The sequence below is a fragment of the Chrysochloris asiatica genome, unplaced genomic scaffold (assembly GCF_000296735.1).
Source record: "Chrysochloris asiatica unplaced genomic scaffold, ChrAsi1.0 scaffold00164, whole genome shotgun sequence".
NCBI classification, from domain to species: domain Eukaryota; kingdom Metazoa; phylum Chordata; class Mammalia; order Afrosoricida; family Chrysochloridae; genus Chrysochloris; species Chrysochloris asiatica.
Window position 1 is genome coordinate 4,240,404 of NW_006408682.1, and position 22,625 is coordinate 4,263,028.

Here is a 22,625-nt window from a genome sequence, read left to right on the forward strand (position 1 = left end):
GGGCAGTGTTTCGTTCTGTTGTGCATAAGGTTGCTATGAGTCGGTGCTGATTTGATGGCACCTAACAACAGCAACCACTTGTCTGTCAGTTTGTTATACTGTGGTGGTTTGTGAGTTGCTGTGATTCTGGAAGCTATGCCATGGGTATTTTAAAAACCAACAGGGTCACCCATGGTGGACAGGTTTCAGATGAGCTTCCAGATGAAGACAGATTAGGAAGAAGGAGAAATGAACTACTTTTAAATATTTGGTTACTGAAAACCTTCTGAATAGCAAAGAAACACTGTCAGATATAGTGCCAGAAAATGAGCCCCTCAATTTGAAAGACACTCAAAATGTAACTGGGGAAGAGCTGCCTCCTCAAAGTAGAGTTGACTGTGATGACACAAATGGAGTAAAGCTCTGGCAGACCTTCATTTGCTGATGGGGCACAACTAAAATGAAGAGAAACAGTTGTAAATGTCCAGTAATAATCGCAACATTGATGTACAAAGTATGAATCTAGGAAAATTGGAAATTATCAAAAATGAAATGGAATGTATAAACATCAGTATCCTAGGCATTAGTGAGCTGAAATGGACTGGTACTGGCCATTTTGAATTAGACAACCACATGGTTTACTACATCAGGAAAGATAAATTGAAAAGAAATGGTGTCATATTCATCGTTAAAAAGAACATATCAAGATCTGTCTTGAAGTACAATGCTGTCTGTGATAGGATAATATCCATGCCTACAGGGAAGACCAGTTAATACCACTATTATTCAAATGTATGCACCAACCAGTAAAGTCAGTGAGGGTGAAATAGAAGAATTCTACCAACTTCTTCAATTTGAAATTGATCAAACATGCAATGAAGATATAGTGATGAACTGGCTATTGGAATGCAAATGTTTGAAACAAAGAGGAAGGATCAATAGTTGGAAAATATGGCCTTGGTGAAAGAAATGATTCTGGAGATCACACGACAGAATTCTGCAAAACCAATGATTTGTTCATTTCAAATACCTTTCTTAAACAGCATAAGAGACAACTCTACACATGGACTTCACCAGATGGAACGCACCGAAATCAAATTGCCTACATCTGTGGAAAGAGATGGTGGAAAAGCTCCATATCATCAATCAAAACAAGGCCAGGGGATGATTGTGGAACAGGCCATCAATTACTCATGTGCAATCCAGACTGAAGCTGAAGAAAATGAAAAACAAGTCCACGAGAGCCAAAATATAATCTTGAATATATCCTGCCTGATTTTAGAGATCATCTGAAGAACAGATTTGATGCATTAGACATTAAAGACCGAAGATCAGAAGAGTTGTGGGATGACATCAAGAACATCATACAAGAAGAAAGGAAAAAGTAATTTAGAAGATATTTGTGCTCATGAGGAACCTGTAAATAGACCAAGAGGCAGTTGTTTGAACAGAACACAGGAACACTGAATGGTTTAAAATTAGAAAAGATGTGTGACAGGGTGTATTCTTTCACCATACTTATTCAACCTTATGCTGAGGAAATAATCCAAGAAGTTGGGTTATATGAAGAAGAATGTGACATCAGGATTGGAGGAAGACTCATTAATAACCTGCAATATGCATATGATACAATGTTTTTTGCTGAAAGTGAAGAGGACTTAAAATGCTTACTGATGAAGATCAAAGACCACAGCCTTCAGTATGGACTGCATCTCAAAGTAAAGAAACAAAAATCCTCACCACTGGACCAATAAACAACATTCTTATCAACGGAAAACAGACTGAAGTTGTCAAAGACTTCATTTTTCTTGTATCAACCAAAAACACTCATGGAAGCAGCAGTCAAGCAATCAAATATCATATTGCATTAGGCAAATCTGCTACACAAGACCTTTGTAAGTATTGAAGATCAAAGATGTCAGATTGAAGACTAAGGTGTGCCTGACCCAAGCCATGGTATTTTCAATAACCTCACATGCATGCAAAAGATGGACAGTGAATAAGGAAGACTGAAGAAGAATTGGTGCATTTGAGTTACGGTGTTGGAGGAGAATTTGAAAGTGTCATGGACTGCCAAAAGAGCAAACAGGTCTGTGTTGGAAGAAGTGAAGCCAGAGTGCTCCTTAGAGGCCCAGATGCCCAGACTTTGTTTCTCATACTTTGGATATATTGTCAGGTGGGACCAGTCACTGGAGAAGAATATCATGTTTGGTAAGTGTTTTGTTTTTCTGTACATAGGGTGGCTATGATTCGGTACTGAATTGATGGATCCTAACAACAACAATTGTCTGGTACAGTGCCAGAAGGTAGACCTCTCACACTGGAATGTGCTCAAAATAAACCTGGAAAAGGAAGAGGTACCTCCTCAAAGTAGAGTTGAACTTAGTGACATGAATGGAGCAAAGATTTCAAGACCTTCATTTGCTGATAGAGCATAGCTCAAAACGAGAAAAAACTGCTGCAAACCTCCATTTATAATAAGAATATAGAATGCATGAAGTATGAATCTAGAAAAATTAAAAGTCCACAAAAGTGGACTAAATGTACTGATATTGGTCATTTTTTTCCAGGTTCATAATTTATTGTACAAATCAAGTATCACATGATGAGTTGACATTCACTTCTCTAGGCACAAGAACTTAGCAGTTGAGAATCCAATTATGTTGCTTTCACAGCTGGAGTTTTTTTAGATTTTAACTTGAAGTATAGGACAAGCAAAGCAATGCCCCCATATATAGCCAGTACACAATTCATTCTACCTGTGAGAGTGTAAGAGTTGAAATATTTTTTAATACTAGTCAACTAGAATTGAGCATCAGTTTCTGGACCTGCCATGATTTCAATCTTGCAAAACTCACAAATTCCTTCAACGTCTGCAGCCACCCCTCAGCCCATCCAGAAGAAATTGCCTCCCCCCACACCCATTCAACCAACCATGGCGACTTGGTCTTATGCATTGATTTACTGGCCATTTTTGAATCAGGCAATCATATAGTTTATTATGCCATGAAAGACAAAATGAAGAGAAATGGTATTGCATTCATAGTCAAAATGAACATTTCAACATCTACCTTGAAGTATAATGCTGTCTGTGATAGGATAATACAAATGTTTGTTGTTGTTAGGTGCAATCGAGTCAGTACCAACTCATAGCGACCCTATGCACAACAGAATGAAACACTACCCAATCCTGGGCCAACCTCACAATTGTTGCCATGCTTTAGCCCATTGATGCTGCCACTTTGCCAATCCATCTCGCTGAGGTCTTTCTGTTTTTCTCTGACCCTCCACCTTACCAAACATGATCCTTCTCCAGTGACTGGTTCCTCTTGACAATATGTCTGAAGTATGATAGATGAAGTTTGGCCATCTTGGCCTCCAAGGAGCACTCTGGTTGCACTTCTACCAACACAGATCTGTTGGTTCTTTTGGCAGCCCATGGCACTTTCAATATTCTCCTCCAACACCATAACTCAGAAGCATCAATTTTTCTACGGTCTTCCTTATTCACTGTCCATCTTTCGCATGCATATGAGGTTATTGAAAATACTATGGCTTGGGTCATAATACCTTAGTCCTTAAGCTGACATCTTTGCTCTTCAACACTTTACAGAGGTCTTGTGCAGCAGATTTGCCTAATGCAATACATTGTTTGATCTCTTGACTGCTGCTTCCATGAGTGTTGATCCAAGAAGAATGAAGTTCTTGACAACTTCAATCTTTTCTCTGTTGATAAGAATGGAGCACTGGAGGCACTCACTCATCTATGCCAAGAAATTTGGAAAACAATTATCTGGCTGACTGATTGGAAGAGATCCGTATTTGTGCCCATTTCAAAGAGAGGTGACCCAATTGAATGTGGGAATCATCAGACAATATCTTTGCTATCCCATGCAAATAAAGTTTTACTAAAAGTAATGAAGAAATGGCTGCAAGCATACATTGCCAGAAAACTTCCCAAGATTTAAGCTGGATTCAGAAAAGGACATGAAATGAGGGATATCTTTGCTGATGTCTGAATGATCTTGGTTGAAAGCAGAGAATATCAGAAAGATGTTTACCTGTGCTTTATTGACTATGCAAAGGCTTTTGATTGTGTGGATCATGACACGCTATGAACAACATTGCGAAGTGTGAATATTCCGGAACACTTAATTGTGCTCATGAGAAATCTATACATGGATCAAGAAGCAGTTGTTCGAACAGAATATGAAACATTGAATGGTTTCAAATTAAGAAAGGTGTGTGACAAGGTTGTATTCTTTCACCATACTTATTCAACCTGTCCACTGAGCAAATAACCGGAGAAGGTGGGTTCTATGAAGAAAAACGTGGCATCAGGATTGGAGGAAGACTCATTAACAACCTGCAATATGCAGGTGATACAACCTTGTTTGCTGAAATTGAAGAGGACTTAAAATATTTTATTGATGAAGATCAAAGACCACAGCCTTTGGGATGGAGTGCATCTCAATATTAGGGGAACAACAACAAATACCAGACAATATTCCGCTGCGATTCAAAAAGTTTTCAGGAGCTAATTCCTCAGAAGTGGACTCCTTAGTCCTTCTTTCTAGTCTGTCTCCAGTCTGTAAGCTCCAGTGAAACCTGTCCAACAGTGGGGACCCTACTGCTATTTGAAATATCAGTGGCCTAACTTTCAACCTCATAGCAATACACAATCTACCACAATATGACAAACTGATCCATGGGGGCAGGGTGGGGGGATGTGTCTGTTGAATATCTTCTTGGTGAAGTTCTGTTCATGTACTTTGCCCATTTTCTGATTTGGTTATTTGTGTTTTTGTTATGGGAATTCCAAAAGAAGAGGAAAGAAACAAAAGAACAGAAAGAATATTTGAAGAAATTCTGGCACCATCCATGCAATATGAAACCCAGTATTATAAGAAAGAACAGATTGCATTATTGGAATATAGTTTTTACTTCAAACCTCAAATCTGAAACCTACTGCCGTGGACTCAATTCTGACTCATAGCGACCCTACATAGAATTTATAGCGGCCCTACACAGAATTTATGAGACTGCAAATTTTTACCGGAGCAGACAGCCTCATAGATAATATCATTTTCTTTGGGGAGTGTATGGTGGTTTTGAACCACCGACCTTGAGGTTAGGAGCCCCGACGCCTAACCCACAATACTGCCAAGGGCACTTTTTAAACTTCAAGAACCCAAGAAAGTTTTCAGGGAGTTCAGAGGTCTGCTGGCCACATTTTGAGAACCGCTGATTAAGACGAAAATAGATATGTAAGAATAAGGTCCTATATTGGAAACAAATAGTTGAATTTAGAGAGCAGCGTTTATGAGTCAGGAGAAGCAGACTGAAAGAGGAGTAAGATTGACAGAATTTATCAGTTCAGGAGAGAGGATTTAAAATAAACCTACACGGAGTGATAGAAATCATTCGGAAGACAAGATTGGAAGACATTGGTTTCTCAAAATATTCAAAAGCACAAGATCTTGACAATATAAAAGCTAATAAGTTATAAAACCGGGCTTTTGATCTCTATGTATTGTAAATTTGAAGAGGGTATAAATAAATCTCATTTTGTCAACATTGCCCCTAAAACTGTGAAAATCCTTTCTATGGATATATATGGTAGGAGGAGGGAAGTTGGTGATGAAGTCTATGAAAGTTTTCTCATTGAAAATATGGTTAGTGTCCCACAATTGGTAATGTAGACTTAAATCTATTAGAAAAGGAGTATGTCAGAGGGTAAAGGAGTTTTGTTAATGTATTTTTGATCATTTGAAAAGCCTAAATTAAGCGGCAGGAAAAAGGCATTTAAAGATATTCACAGAAGTGTAAGACACTCAAACAAAGCAAGTTTTATTGTAAATACCATTCTGACGTATCTTAATCAGTTGTCTCCAAACTCAATGGATACACTATCTCGAGTTCAGCGAACCGCGATTGCCTAAATAACAAGCGAGCTCCTGAAGAAGTCACTTCTGTTTATTTCCGTGGCCTTTCGCGATCACATTAATCCAGGCGCTCTGCGCTTGCCGTAATACAGACTCTACCATTTCTTTCGGAGGGGAGATTTGGAAACAGCGGAAGAGGGAGACCCGAAGGGTGTGTGTGGGACAAACCTGGATGCTAAGCAGGGCGATTGTTTTAAGGATCCCGTGACTGACCCTTCCTTCTCCCCTTCCCCGCCCCTCTCCCCACCACTCCTTACCCGAAGGTGACCAGCGAGAGAGATTTGGCCGTGCTGTTTTTCTACGCGGGAGGCAGGTGAGTATCTAGCGCGCGGTCTACCGGGGCTTCCCTCCTCCTATTCCCCCCGCGTTTTCTGGGCCCGTGGCGGCGGCCGACTGGGGAGGCGGCCTTAGCCGCACAGTAATGGCAGCGCTGTGAGCAGGGCAAACGCGAGCTGACAGCCGCCGCTGACTCCACCGCAGCCGCCCACCTTCATCGTCTAGGGTTTAGTCCTTCACTCCTTCGGGCTGCCTCCCCCTTCCCTTCTCCCTTGCCCCTTGTCCTGCTTCTGCAGAAGGTAACACGGCTAAGGTTCGGGGAACTGAGCTGCAGGCGCCGGGAAACTTCCCTTCCCGGTTGATGGGTGGCGGGGATGGGGCGGAGGAGAGGAGTTGAGGGAGAGGGGAGGGGAGAAGGTTGGAAGGGGGCGGCTAGGGAAGATGTGTCCGGTAAATGAACCTAGCTTCCCAGACCCTAAGCCCAGCCATGCCCAGGACTGGGTCGCTGGCCTCCCCTACCCGGCCTTGGTCGCCCCTCTCGGCCTGATTTTCCTCCGAAGGAGGGAAGATGCGAGTGTATACGTGCTCGCACAGATACACAACTTGGTGTTTGGGGGAGTGGGAAGAGCCACAGCAATCTCATACATCCTTACTGTGAGTATTTTCACTTTTGTTTCCGCAGACAGCAGACATTGATTGCTTTGGGGAGGAATACCCTATGTGCTTGCTAGATTTGTCTCCACACTTTGAAATAAGATCCTCACTCTCTTTTGGAGCTCTTGCGTACACACTAGGGAGTCTGTACCATTGCCCACAATCTCACAAAAGCGTGCATGCAAATAAGACCTGAGTGAATTGCAAACTGTTGTCCTTAAATCCTGCCCTTTTACCCTTGGGTTACTCTTTCTAGTTGCAGGTTCTGCGTATCCTGGAAGTTTCCGTTTTGAAGAGCATACGATAGAAATTCTTAGCATTACCATAGGCTCTGACTTACCAATATGAAAATCTTTGAACTAAACTTACTCCAAACCTATGTTCATAGTAAAAATTGGAAAATATTCACCTTTGTTTTCCTATATTGACTGTTGACTAAAGGAGCTCTAGTAGCGTAGTTGTTATCAATCGGGCTGCGAGCCACAAGGTCAGCAGTTCGAAACTACCAGCTTTTCCGCTGGAGAAAGATAAGGCTTTCTGCTCCCGTAGAGATTTACAGCCTCAGAAACCCTGTACAGGGTCGGTATGAGTCGGAACCGACTCCACGGCACAAAACAACAAACCTAACAGGTAGTTTGCAAATACTCAAAAGACTGATGCCTACGTTTTATAATCTCACATTCCTTTCTAAAACATATGAACAAGTTGGTTTTTACTGAGTACTTTTCCTTTTTGCCCCAAATACAGTGTTCGGAAGACCTTGCCATCCGAATCACAGATGAAATAACAGAAGTACACAGTGCTCTGAGTTATCATTTCTTTTCAGGTGCTGTTTATTAGTTGGGAGAATATTTTCACCTTTTTTCCTTATCTTTTTAATGCTTGAATGTTCACTCTCCACCCTCTGCTGCTTTGCAATGTTTTATCTTTAAAGAGAGTCTGTGTCTTTTATCCTCACAGCTTATCGCTAATTGAATGTCGTTGTGAACCTTTTAAAAATTCAGTTTTACCTTCTCTGTCAGCTAACAAATATTTGTGCCAAGTAATGTTGCAAGCATTAGGGGTAAAATAAACAAGACACATGCAAATTTCTGCCCTCTTGGATCTTCAGTTCTGGCAGGGAAGGCAAGAGATGGAGAGTAAATAGGAAATAAAAGTAATTTTGGAGAATGGTAAGTGTTATGAAGGAGATAAAATCAAGAGTTGTGATAGTGATAGGGCCATTCGCCTGGAATGTGGGGAGCTGGGCTTTGAGAGTTTGTGAGAAAGAGTATTGTCAGAGGGAACAGCAAAGGGAAAAGTTCTGAGTTGGAGCAGTGCTTGAGTCACTTCATTGGAGAGCTCAGTAAAGGTGCACTCTAGTTAGTGATGGCAGATTAAGTTATACCCAGGGGCCAGATTATATGAGGTCTTAACTGTTGACAGAAGTTATGCTTTTAGTCTCTAAAGTACATTGAAAACTAATGGCATTAGGCTATTTGCTTTTTAAAAGCGGGGAATATTATGGTTTCATTTACTTACTTAAATTGGGTAAGAATAGAAGAAAAATTGGGAGACCAGTTAGAAGCCTGTGGCGCAGCCACGCTGACACATTTAGGAGAGTACATTTCAGTCCATGACAATATCCATTTTGGAGTTGTATATGTATTTCTTGAGCTTGTCATAGTTTGGATAAGAATGCATTTGCTTGGGGGAGGTAACGAATGGGTTGTCGGCATTAGTACTAGAAAATTGTTATGCCATGTATTGAGATGGGGGAAGAGGTGACTGGATCAAGTTGTTAACGTGAGAGTGCAGTGGGATTGGATATATGAAGTCGAATCCATTGTTGTGTTAAATGCTGTTGAGTTGGTTTCCACTCATAGCGGCCCTTTATAGGATTTCCGAGGAGCAGCTAGGGCAGTTGACCACCAACCTTACGACTCCCATTCCAATGCTTATCCTACAGCGCCATACCAGGACCTAGCATTAGTGGAGAGGTTAAGAAGTCATCCATTAATTCAACAAATATTTTTTAAGCACCAGCTATGGGAGCTGTGGTGGCGTTGTAGGGTAAGCACTGGAATGCTTCTGCAAGGATTTACAACCTTAGAAACCCTATACAGAGTCTCTATGAGTCAGAACTGACTCAAAGACACTTGACAACCACCACAACAACACAGACTGCCAGGCAGTATGAACATAGTAGTTTTCACTAGTGTTTCCAAATAGTCAAAAAATGTCTGCTAATCACAGAGCTTAAATTTTACTGTGGATAAAAAGGCATGGGTGGAAGTTAGCAGCGGTTTATCTATTTGTCTTTTACATTTGTTTTGAAGAGAAGCTATTTTCACCTGGTTCCGAATTTAAAATGTTTTAAAAAATAAGGAATTGAAAGTGTGACTCCTATTCTTGACCCCCAGTCATTTAGTTTTCCGTTGGTTGTAATATTGTTAGTGATTTCTTATGTGTCCTTCCAAAGATTGCTAACAAGTAAGCAAATAGGTATCTCTTCTTCCCTACCTGCTTGACACCTTATATATCACAGAATTTTAAATAATATTTGAAAGTTATGAAATAGAATTTTACCTTAAGAAGGGCTGTTTTATAAGTTGGAAAACTGTTAATGATTAATAGTGATGTTTTCATGTACAAAGTCTTGCTTAAGGACTTGTATGGCACTGTAGGATAAGTATTGGACTATGAACCACAAGGTTGGCAGTTCAAACCCAGCAGCTGCTCCTTGCAAACCCTGTACAGGCTCCATGTGAGTTGGAATTGACTCGATGGCACTTAACAACATATCTTGGTTAAATTACAGTAAACTGATAGGATCAACCTGAAGACTGATGTGATTTATGGCACATTTTTGATACTTTAAGATGTATTGTGAATCCTCTCTCAGTAATCAGGTAATCAAAATATTCAGAGTGATCTTGCTCTCTGCCTGGGTTTCAGTCTCACTTTCACTGTTGTTGTATATATTTCACAGCGAATGTTAACTTTCTTGAAAAATATGGTGAAGCCCATGAAAGCTGTAACTGCTTGGTTCTTGCAAGTTTTCTTCCTTTGACAGGGTACATTCTTTCCACCTCTTTCTTGTTCATTTAGTGGAAACCATGTAAGTTTCTGACGGGTTTCTTTCTGCCTTACACAGGTTTTGTCTTTTGCAGGTTTTACTGTAACTAGAGCCATCCTTATGTTACTACTTTGCTTTGGAGTTTTTAATAGGAAAGGTCTATTGGAGATACTTTAACATCGCAGTACCTTTGACTCTTTAACGTTTTGAGACAGTGAGTAGTGTTAAGAAGGTAATGTTAGCATCTGCAGTAACTTTTGTGGTATGAAGCCCATTAATAGAGTCACTAGGGGTAGGGTGATAGAATAGTTTCCTAGGATAATTTTTAAGCCACGTTATTTTGGAGAATTAAAAATCCAGACATAGCGTGCTCTCAACAAATCTGTAGCACTTTCTATATTAGTTGGTATAAAGAGCTCTCTCTAGTAGTGTAGTGGTTACGAATCGGACTACTAACCTCAGGGTCTGCAGTTCGAAACTACCAGCTGTTCCGTGGGAAAAAGATGAAGCTTTCTGCTCCTGTAAAGATTTATAGCCTCGTAAAGCCTGTATAGGATCGCTATGAGTTGGAACCGACTCGAAGGCACATCACCACCACCACCATATTAGTTGGTGGAGTCCTGGTGTGGCACTGTGGGTTAATGTGTTGGACTGCAAAGTCAGTTTGAACTGCAGGGTTGGCAGTTCAAGCTCTCCAGCCTCTCTTTGGAAATCCTATACAGGGTTCTATGGGTTGGAACCGACTTGACAGCATTTAACAACAACATAGTAGTTGGCATTTGATTTTCAGTTAGCTATTGAGTCCTGGTGTGGCGCTGTGGGTCAATGCACTGGACTCATGGTTGGCAGTTTAAGTTCACAGGCTGCTCCTTGGAAACCCTATACAGGATCATTATGGGTCAGGACCACCTTAACAGTAACAACAAATCTTTCTACATAAGCCTAGTGTGATGCTGTAAGATAAACACTAGACTGCTAACCTAGCTAAATGCAAGGTCAGCAGTTCAAACTCACTAGCTGCTCTAGGAAACCCTTCACAGGATTGCTATGAGTTGGAACTGACTCAATGGCACTTAACAGAAACCTTATCTTTTTATGTAAATTGATCTGCATATTTTTCTCTTTGATTGTTCTTGATTTAAGAACTGTTTAGTTCAGTTTGATTTTTGTTGTTATTTTTGTTATAATTACCTCAATTTTCTGTATTTTTACCTGAGATTGAATGGCTAGTTTCAAATATTTAATTGTACTTTTTGTAGCATTGCAGCATTATCAATTACTATGCATAAGACTAGATTCTGAAATACCTGTAGTGTGTCAGGCTTGCTTCAGCTCTTTAAATTTGTATAGGTGTTAATTCCTATTTGAAGATTGGTTATCCAAAGCATTTTCTTTTAAATACTTTAACTTTATAAATGATGTTACTATTTTTATTTAATCATTGAATTATAGCCTTATTTTGTGTGTGTGCTAGATTTTTTCAGGCTGTAAACTTCTTGAAGGCCACCGCTATCACCTGATCTGGAATACAGTAAATACTTGTTGTGTTGTTAGGTGCTGTCAGGTCGGTTCAGACTTATAGAGTCCCTGTGTACAACAGAATGAAATACTGTCTGATCCTGCTCCATCCTCACAATTATTGTTACAAATATGGTAAATACTTAATAAGTGTCTCATTATCTCAGTGGAGTCCTGGTGTGGTACTTTGGCTTAATGTGCCAGACTGCAAGGTCGGCGGTTCAAGCTCACCATGCTGCTCCTCGGAAACCCGATACAGGGTCGCTATAGATTGGAACCGACTTGACGGCACTTCACAACAACAACAGCAACAACAGCAATGATCTCAGTGACATTTTTCTATAAGAGGTTGGTTTTCAAAGAATGAAAGGTTGATTTTATATAATCTGTGTAAATACTTCTTGAGTTTTTCAAGTTAATTTTAATTAGAGAAGAAAATAATAGGATGCATTTCTCTTTTAAGGAGCCCTGGTGGTGCTGTAGGATAAGCACTGGACTGCTAACCACAAGGTCAGCAGATCAAATCCACCAGCCACTCTGGGAGAAAGATGAGGCTGTTTGCTCCAGTAAATCTCAGAAATTGTTTGTGGGACCTTTATGAGTTGGAATCAACTATATAGCAGTGATTTCTTTCTTAAAGAAATACTTACTTTGTAATTATTTTAGGCCATGGATAGGGAACGTCCAGCCTACAGGCCATATAAGACCTGGGAAGTGATTTGTTCTGGCCTTGCCAAGGCAACTGCACTTCCAGCCATTACATCACATTATAGCAGTCTTATTTTTTAAGTTTTTATTGTGAATTATGTGACCGTTTACATGGGAGAACATTAGCTTTACATTCATCCAATCGTATGTCATTTCTCTGCAATGATTACAGTCCCCTCCATGCATCATCAAACAACCAAAGGGTACACCCTGGAAGTCGGCCCCCACCCCTGTGCTGCTAGCGCACAGACCCTCTCCATCTTTGACATCGCTGCTTCTCTGGGTAGGGTCCCGCACTCCGCTTTTCTTACTTGATGGTCTCAGGGACCTCTGCTCCTGGACTGCACAATCAACCACTCCCCTCCTTTTGTTAAAAAACATCTACTTTTACATTTCCAACCTTCACAATCAGTCTTGATAGCAATTATTCACCATTGAACCACCAGAGTCTTATCCCCATCTCCTTTCATTGGCCCCGTCTGGACAGATTGGAAACCACTCAGTGGAGATTTTACCTTCCCCCGCACCCTGTGGAACTAGGCTCCCTCTTGAAAGCTTGTTAGCCAGTCACTTCTTGCCTTTGTAGTCCCCCCCATTTTGGGTAGCCAATGTCTAAGCTGCCCCATCCCTGTCAACCCTGTGTACAGAGTGATCCTTGCTGTAAAAATTTGTTCCCTCTTTTGCGCTACTGCAGCCAAAAGTATAGGTCAGGTTCATCAGATTGTAGCGGCTTACTCTTTTTTTCCTCTCCTTTTATTTCTTCTAGTTGAGTTCTGATCATCCAGCCATTGAAGCCAGGTCAGGTGGGTACTATCTGCAAGTATGAGTGTTCTTGTGCATCTCTTCTCACTTCATATCAGCTGGATGCTTCACTCTCCACTCTAGTCCTCTGTGGCCATGTCATTGTCTCTGGGCCCAGGAGTCCCCATGCTCCTGGCCAACCAGGTCTTCACCCGGGTTCACAGGAGTCTCATGAATGTGGTGGGACTTAGCTCACATCTTCATTGCTGTTTTTCCCCCACTTCCCCTTATCGGTGACCAGCGTGGTCACCAGCAAGACCACATACCAGCAAGACCGCATGCCTGTTTGTGTATTCCCCTTGAGTCTTAGTCTGGAAGGGGGTTTGCTCTGAGGGAACCTGACCACTTGCCTTGATGGCTCCTGGGCGAAGAGCTTGCTTGTTCTAGTAGTCAGTCGGACTGCTATTAATGTTTTTGATTTTTCCTGTTGGTCTTTCTTTCAAGAAGTATTTTCTGTTCTAGTCACCCTAGGCTAGTTTGCTTGTCTTTTCAAGTGGAAATTTCCCACCTCACAAGATTCTGGATACGGTTCAGGATTCCACCTATGGTCTCAGGCAATGCAAAGGCTCCACAGGAAGCCTCTTTTACTGGGCAAATTCTAGTCCCCCTTTAGGTATTCCAGTTATTGGCTGAAGAAGGACTTACAAGCTTTCTATGGAGATGTTTCTCACTATTCCTTTCTCTCCCCCTGAAGTGTCTATTTTACAGTGGTAGGCAAGACAAACCAAGATTCAAAAGACAGCCAAGCATCGTAACATTATTGCTCCTCTTTTACCCATTCAAACCGTGCCTCAATCCCTGTATCCCAGAGTAGCAGGCTTATTTTTAAATTGATAATTTTGTATGGCCTGTGAATGATATTGTAACTTTTCGCTGATGAAAGGTTCCCCACGTCTGTTTTAGGTGTATAGAAAAGTTGCAAATAGTAAAGAGGGGCCAACTTTACCTAATGGTAACAATATGGGCATAACCAGAATGCAGTGATCAAAACTAGGATATTAACATTGATACAACATGATTAAACTATAGACGTTATTAGAATATCACAGATTTCCCACTAATATTCTTTTCCAGTTTTAATCATCAGCCCCATGGTGGTCATTGCATTTAGTTCTCATGTTTTCTTATTTGTGTCCAAGCTGTGACAGTTTTTCAGTCTTTGCTTATGTTTCATTAACTTCACATTTTTAATGAGCAGGAATCAGTTATTCATAGTCTTGGTATGCTGCTGTAAGATAAGCACTGAACTGCTCATCACAAGGTCCTTGGTTCAAACCCACCAGCTGCTCTCCTTGGAAATCTTATATAGATAGGGTTGCTATGATTAAGGGGGACTACTTGACGACATTTAACAGCAGCAGTAATCAGTGATTCTGTAGAATGTGTCTCGGTATGATTTTGTTTTTTATTATTAAATTGAGGTTATACATTTTGGGCAAAATATCCTACAGAAGCTCAGTCCTACTCAGTTTGCATATAACAGGAGGAAGCACAGGATGTTGGTATGTCTGTTACAATGATATTAATCTTCATTTTGGTTAAGATAGTATCAGCCAGGTTTCTCCACTTGTAAAGTTGCTGCTTTTCTCTTAGTATTTAGTAAAAATCTTGGTGAGATTCTTTGAAAATAAGCAGATATCCTGTTCTTAACATTTGCCCACTGATTTCAGGATTCTCCAGTAGGTTTTGCCTGCAGTATTTCTTACAGTGGTGTTTGTCTATTTTTTATTTTGCATTTTTCTCATTTCCTTCCACATTTATCAACTGGCATTCTATAAGGAAGAGCTGTCCCCTTTCCTCATTTATGTATATATTTATTTATAACAGTATGGACTCATAGGTACTTATTTTTTTAATTTAACACTGTTATTTTGTTATTCACAATATTCAAGCTTTGATCACTGGGAGCTCTTTCAGGTTGGCTCTGTGTCCTTTCAGCATGTCCTTGTGTTTTGACACCACAAGATTTGTCTCGGGACACCACAAGATTTGTCTCGGGAGCTCTGGTTCCTTTTATCTGAGAGTGGTATTTAGAAACCAAAGTCTGGTTGCTAGGTGTGCGCATTGCTGTGGGATGTTGTTGTTCCTAGATTCTCTCAGTGAACACATCAAGAAATTAATGTATGTATACGAGTGCATATGTATACAAACCTGTGTTTGTTCCAGTAGCTTTTAATTTGTGGGTGTGAGTATGCATGTGTATTGAAAATCATTAATTCATACTTACAATACCTCTGATTCCAATCCAACACTACAGATTTTATGCTAACTTTCTCTTTTCTTTATTATAATTGCTTTTCTAATAGTCATAATAGTCATGTAAAAAACAAACCATTGCTAAAATAAGGAGCAAAGGTGAATCAAGAAAAAGACCCTTCATCTAAATAATAGAAAACATTTTTAGCTATCCCTCAAAATGTTTCTCCCATATTTGATGAAAGTCTGAGGCAAAAATAGCGACATTTTGTTTTGATAATTCCAAGTATTGTTTAGGTTAGCTTGTTGTTGTGAAGTGTCCCATCAAATTGGTTCCGACCCATAGGGGCCGTATGCGCAACAAGTGAAATACTTACTAGTTCTGTGCCAATCTCACAATCACTGTTACACTTAAGACTGTTGCTGCTGCCACTGTGCTGTCTCCCTCATTTTCACTAATCCTCCACTTTACTAAGTATGATGCCCTTCTCTAGAGACTGGTGCCACCTGATAATATGTCTCAAGTAAGAGAGACAAAGTGTGGTCATCTTGACTTCTAAGGAGCATGCTGACTGTAATTTTTCCAACACAGATTTCTTCTTCTGGTAGTCCATGGCACATTTAATACTCTTCTTGAACACCATAACTCAAATGCATCAAATCTTCTGTGGTCTTCAGTCTAACTTTTTTTATGTCTAATTTTCACATACATATGAAGCTATTGAAAATACCATGATTTGGGTCAGGTGCACTTTAGTCCTCAAACTGATATCTTTGCTCTTGGACACTTTAAAGAAGTCTTATGCAGCAATTTTGCCTAGTGCAATACATTGACTGATTTCTTGACTGCCACTCTCATGAGTGTTGATGGTGGATCCAAGCAAAATGATGACTTCAGTCTTTTCTCCATTTATTATGATGTTATTCATTGGTTCAGTACTGAGAATTTTTGTTTTCTTCACGCTGAGATGCATACCGAAGGCTGTGGTCTTTGGTCTTCATCAATAAGTATTTTAAGTCCTCTTCGCTTACAGCATGCAAGGTTATATCATCTTCATATTGTTCTTGTTAAGTGCTGTCAAGTTCGTTCTGACTCATAATGACCCTGTATAGGGTTTCCAAGAAGCAGTTGGTGGGTTTGAACTGCTGACCCTGTGGTTCACAGTCCAGTGCACACCAGGATTTCCATATGCAAATAGCAGATTATTAATGAGTCTTCCTCCCATCCTGATGCCATGTTCTTCATATAATCCAGCTTTCTCGGATTATTTGCTCATTATGCAGATTGAATAAGTATGGTGAAAAAATACAGCCCAGTGCACACCTTTCCTGACTTTAAACCATTCAGTGTTCCCTTGTTCAGTTTGAGCAACTACTTCTTGGTCAATGTACAGGTTCCCCATGAACACAATTAAGTATTTCTGAATACTCATACTCTGCAGTGTTGTACATAGCTTGTCATGATCCACACAATTGAAAGCCTTTGTATAGTCAGTAAAGCACAGATAAACATCTTTCTGGTATTCTCTGCTTTCAGCCAAGATCCATCTGATATCAGCAATAATATCCCTCGTTCCATATCCTTGTCTGAACCCAGCTTGAACCTCTGGCAGTTCCATGTCAATATAAAGTTGCAGTCGTTTTTGAATTATCTTTAGCAAATTTTACTTGTATGTAATATTAATGGTATCATCTGATGATTTTCACATCCCGTTGGGTCACCTCCTTTTGGAATGAGCACAAATATGGATTTCTTCCAATCAGTTGGCCAGGTAAGTTGTCTTCCAAATTTCTTGGCAGTGGTTAGTGAGTGCCTTCTGTGCTATATCAGTTTGTTGAAAGATTTCAATTTGTATTCCATTAATTCCCAGAGCCTTGTTCTTTACCAGTGCCTTCAGTGCACCTTGGACTTCTTCTTTTGTGATCATTGACTCTTGATCATGTGCTACCTTATGAAATGGTTGAACACTGACCATTTCTGTTTTGGTATGTTGTTGTTGTTAAGTGCTGTCAAGTCGGTTCCGACCCATAGCGACCCTGTATAGGGTTTCCACAGAGATGCTGGTGAACTTGAACCACCAACCTTGCAGTTCAAACAGCTTTGAAGTCTGGTGCATTAACCCATAGTGCCACACCTATTCCTTGTATCTTCGTCTGATGCTTTCTACATCATTCAGTATTTTGCCCATGGAATCCTTCAGTATTGCAAGTCAAGGCTTGATTTTCTGTTCTTTCAACTTGAGAAATGATGAGTGTGTTCTTCCCTTTTGATTTTCTAACTCCAGGTCTTTGCATATTTCATTATTGTATTTGACTTTGTGTTCTTGAGCTACCCTCTGAAATTTTCTACTCAACTCTTTTACTTCCTCATTTATTCTACTTGCTTTAGTATCTCAACGCTGGAGAGCAAGTTTCAGAGTCTCTTCTGGTCTCCATTTTGGTCTTTTCCTTCTTTCTTGTCTTCTTAATGACCTTTTGCTTTATTCCTGTACAATGTTTTTGGTGTCATCCCAGAACTTATCTGGTCTTTGATCTTTAGTGTATAATGTATCAGATCTGGTTTTGAGGTGATCTCTAAATTCAGGTGGGATACATTCAGCGTCATAGTTTGGCTCTCATGGACTTGTTTTAATATTCTGCAGCTTCAGCCTGAATTTGCATATGAGCAATTGATGATTTCTTCCACTGTGTGCCCCTGGCCTTGTTTTGACTGATGATATAGAGCTTTGCCACTGTTTCTTTCCATAGTCAGTTTGATTTCTGTGTATTCCATCTGGTATAATTTTGTTTTAAGAATGTATTTGCAGTGAATAAGTCAATGGCCTTGCAAAAGTCTATCATGCAATCTCCAGCATCGTTTCTATCACTAAGGCCATATTTTCCAACTGCTGATCTTTCCTCTTTCTTTTCAACGTTTGCATTCCAGTTGCCAGTAATTACCAATACATCTTGACTGCACATTTGATCAGTTTCAGACTGAAGAAGATTCTTTAATTTCATCATCATTAGCTTTAGTGGTTGGTGCGTAATTTTGAATAATAGTGATATTAACTGGCCTGCCTTGTAGGCATATGGATATTATCCTATCACAGATACCATTATACGTCAAGACAGATCTTGAAATGTTGAAATATTCGAAGTATTCTACCTCTTGTTCTTCATAGTCTTAGTCTGGAACCTCAGCCAGAATTACCACCATAGAAAGCTTGTAAGTCCATCTTCTGCCAATAATAACTGACTGGAATACCTAAAATGAGGATACCACGTGCCTAGTGAAGGAGGCTTCCTGTGGAGCCTCTGCATTACACATGACCATAGGTGGAATCCTGAACAGTATCCAGAATTTTCTGAGGGGAAATGTCCACTTGAAAGGACAAGCAGACCAGCCTAGAGTGGCCAGAAGAAGAGAAGATACGTCCTGAAAGAAAGACTGACAGGAAAACCACAAAACAATATAGGCAGGCCGACTGATTACTACAAGAACAAACAAGTGCCCAAGAGACATCAAGACAAGTGGTCCAGTCCCCCTCAGGGCAAACCCCCTTCTAAGACTAAGGCTCAATGAGAAAATGCATGCTCTGATTGGTGACCACTTTTGTCACCGACAAGGGAATGTGAGGGAAAATCAGCAATGAAGCTATGAACTAAGCCCTACAATGCTTAATAGACTCCTGTGAACCCAGATGGAGACCTTGTTGGCCAGCAGTGTGCCCAGTCCAGGGGACTCTTGGACCCAGAGTCAGCGACATGGCCACAGAGGACCAGAGTGAAGAGTGAAGCATTCAGCTGATAAGAAGAGAGGACATATGCATAAGTATACCCACACTTGCAGATAATACCCACTTGACCTGGCTTCAATGGCTGGATGATCAGAGCTCAAACAGAAGAAGAAAGAAGAGGGGAGTAAAAGAATAATCTGATATAATTTGATGAACTTGACACACACCTATGGAAGAAATAGCTCAAAAGAGTGAACAAATCTTCACAGCGAGGATCGTTGCTACCTCCTCCACACATGGAGAGGACAGGGATGGGTAATTTGGACATTGGCTACCCAGAATGGGGGTGGAGGGAGCTACAGAGGCAAGAAGTGACTGGCTTATAAACTTTCAAGAGGGAACCTATATTCAGAGGGTGTGGAGCAAGATGGAATCTCCATTGAGAGGTATCCAATCTGCCTAGTCAGGGCTGATAAAAGGAGATGCGGATAGGTCCCTTGTGATACAATAGCAAATAATTGTTATCAGGACTGATTGTAAGGATTAGAAATGTAAAGGTGGACGTTTTGGGGCAAAGGGAGGGAAGTGATTAACCTTACAGTCTAGGAACGGAGGTCCCTGGTACCATCAAAGGAGAAGAGTGGAGAACGGAACCCTACCCAGAGAAGCAGTGATGCCAGGGATGGAGGCAGAGATGATGACAAAAGAACCAATAGATCTGTTTTGGAAGAAGTGCAGCCAGAGTGCTCCTTGGAGACAAAGATGGCCAAACTTCATCTCTGATACTTTGGACATATTGTCCGGAGGGACCTGTTGCTGGAGAAGGATATCATGTTTGGTAAGGTGGAGGATCAGAGAAAAAGAGGAAGATCCCCAACAAGATGGATTGGCCAAGCGGCGGCATTGATGGCTCAAGCGTGACAACAGTAGTGAGGTTGGCCTAGGATCCGGCAGTATTTCGTTATGCTGTGCATAAGGTCGCTGTGGGTTGGTACCGACTCGATGGCACCTAACAACAACAACCTAACAGAGATAAGCATTAAAATTAACTGATTATGAGGAGTCCTGTGGTGGCGTTGTGGGTTAATGCGCCAGACTGCAAAGCCATTTGAACTACACGGTCAGCAGTTCAAGCTCACCACCTGCTCCACAAAAACCCTATACAGGATCACTAAGGGTCGGAACCAATTCAAAAGTACTTACCAACAACAGCCTAACAGAGATAAGCATTAAAATGAACTGCTTTTGAGAAAAGTGGATTGAAGGAAAATCTTTTTGATAAGTAACATGGAACTAAAATAGGAGGAAGAGTAACAATGTAAGGATTCTAGTCATGGGGCAGTTCTAGTATTCATTAAGCACATGCATGTAAAAGTAAAATTAGTGAAATGTAGAAATTGTTCTTCTTTTTATGTTTCTGAAAACTTTAAATGTTTCGATAAATATTGCTCTTTTTAAATTGTAGCAATATGTATACAATGTGACATTTGCTATTTCAACTATTTTTACATGTACAATCCAGCCACACCAGTCACACTCCCTGTGGTGCACAACCATCACTACTATCCATTTCCAAATCTTTTCCCTCTCTCTCTTTTATTTCCTTTTCTTTTTCTAATAGGTTATTTTGTACAGATGGAGATAATGACAGAACTAGGATCGCATTGTCATCGATAGAATCAATAGTATGTATTAGCTTCTTGATTCACAATTTTCACTTTTGAGACCAGTAGTTTTTGTTTTCTACGTAGTCCCAGGAACACTCCGGTCTCTCTAAGACAATTAGCTTTTTCCATATTACTTGAGCCCTGTTGGCAGTGTAGAATAAGAACTCAGCTGCTAATCGTGGCAGTTCAAACCCATCAACTGCTCCGAGGGAGAAAGATGAGCCTTTCTGCTCCCTTAAAAATTTGAACACTTTCTTAAAAGTGTTCAAGAGCAGAGATGTCAGTTTGAGGACTAAGGTGTACCTGGCCCAAATCATGGTTTTTTCAATAGCCTTAGAAACCCTATACAGAGTTGCAATCTACTCAATTTCATTGAGTTGAGTTTATCTTCTTCAAAAAGATGACATTATAAGTCTATTCACAGTCCTGGTGGGTCACTGTAGGATAAGCACTCGACTGCTAAGTGCAAGGCTGGCGTGATTCAAACCCAGTAGCCACTCTTTGGAATCCCTATACAAGGTCCCTATGAGTTGGAACCGATCCGATAGCACTTGGCAACAACAATAACCTGTTCATTTCTTCTGAGCTGACTCTATTTTTGCAGTGGCAAATAATGACAGTGCAGTAGAGGGCCGTGGATAAGAACTCCATGTTGAAGCCATATGGACCCAGGTTCAAATTTTGGGTTTGCATATTAATAGTTACGAAAATTTTAGCCTAATTTTATAAACCTCAGTCTCTGTCTTTAAGATGGGGAGAATAGTTACTGCCATCTCAAGGTTATTATGAGGAATTAGGTAATGTTGTTATTAAGGTGCGATTGTGTAAGTACTGATTCATAGCAACCGTATGCACAACAGAACGAAACACTGCCTGGTTCTGGGCCACCCTTATAGTTGGTGCCATGCTTGAATCCATTGATGCTGCCACTTTCCCAGTCCATCTCACTGGGGGTCTTCCTCTTTTTCTCTGACCCTCCACCCTACCAAACATGATATCCTTCTCTAGAGACTGGTCCCTCCTGACAGTATGTCCGAATTATGAGAGATGAAGTTTGGCCATTCTGACCTCCAAGGAGCACTCTGACTGCACTTCTTCCAACACAGATCCAATGAAATGGATTGGCCAAGTGACAGCATCAATGGACCCAAGCATGGCAACAGTAGTGAGGTTGGCCCAGGATCGAGTAGTGTTTCGTTCTGCTGTTTATAAGGTCGTTATGGGTCAGTACCGACTCGATGGCACCTAACAACAACAACAATAGCGTAATGGTTAAGAATCAGGCTGCTAATCTCACGGTCAGCAGTTCGAAACTACCAGCTTTCCTTGGGAGATAGATGAGGCTTTCTGCTCCCGTAAAGATTTACAGTCTCGAAACCCTGTACAGGGTCGCTATGAGTCGGAACCAATTCTACTGCACATAATAACAACAACAGTAGCAATATATGCTTTGGGCTCATGGTGTGACACTGTAGGGTGAGCACTGGACTGCGAACCACAATGTTCAAACCCACCAGTTGCTCCTCGGGAACCCTGTACAGGTTTGCTATGAGTTGGAATCAACTCGATGCCACTTAGCAACAGCGACAACAGTGTATACTTTATTGGTATTTTGGGGACTGCTATGTTTTTTTTAAGGTGTTTTCCACTTTGTTTATTTATTTATTTTATTATATATATTTTTAATGTTTTATTGTGAATTGTGTGATAGTCTACGTGGGAGAACATCAGCTTTACATTCATTCCATCATCCATCATTTCGTTGGCATAGTTATCATCCTGTCCATGCATCCTCACCCAACCAAGGGGTGTACCCTGTAAACCTGCACCCCCCCACCCCCCACAGTCCTCAGCCCCTTTCCATCTCCAGATCCCAAACCCCCAGCCCCACTATCTCTTGACGTTGTCTTCTCTGCCTCCATCCCAGGCCACACTGCCTCTCTGGGTAGGATTCTGCTCTTCGCTCTTCTCCATTGATGGTCCCAGGGTCCTCTGCTCCTAGACTGATAAATTAATCACTCCCCTCTCTGTTACAAAATGTCCATCTTTAGATTTCCAACCCTCACAATCAGTCCTGATAACAATTATTCACCATTGCGTCACA

General features: G+C 40.8%; 1 protein-coding gene across 1 annotated transcript in view; it reads left to right on the top strand.

Moving 5' to 3' along the window:
• The first annotated feature begins 6,305 nt into the window (after nucleotides 1-6,305).
• CUL2 (cullin 2) overlaps nucleotides 6,306-22,625 on the top strand; it is a 125,213-nt gene continuing 108,893 nt past the window's right edge. The window contains exon 1 of the mRNA XM_006871242.1: nucleotides 6,306-6,499. The gene's annotated coding sequence lies outside the window, so the exon portion shown is untranslated. The remainder of the gene's footprint in view (nucleotides 6,500-22,625) is intronic.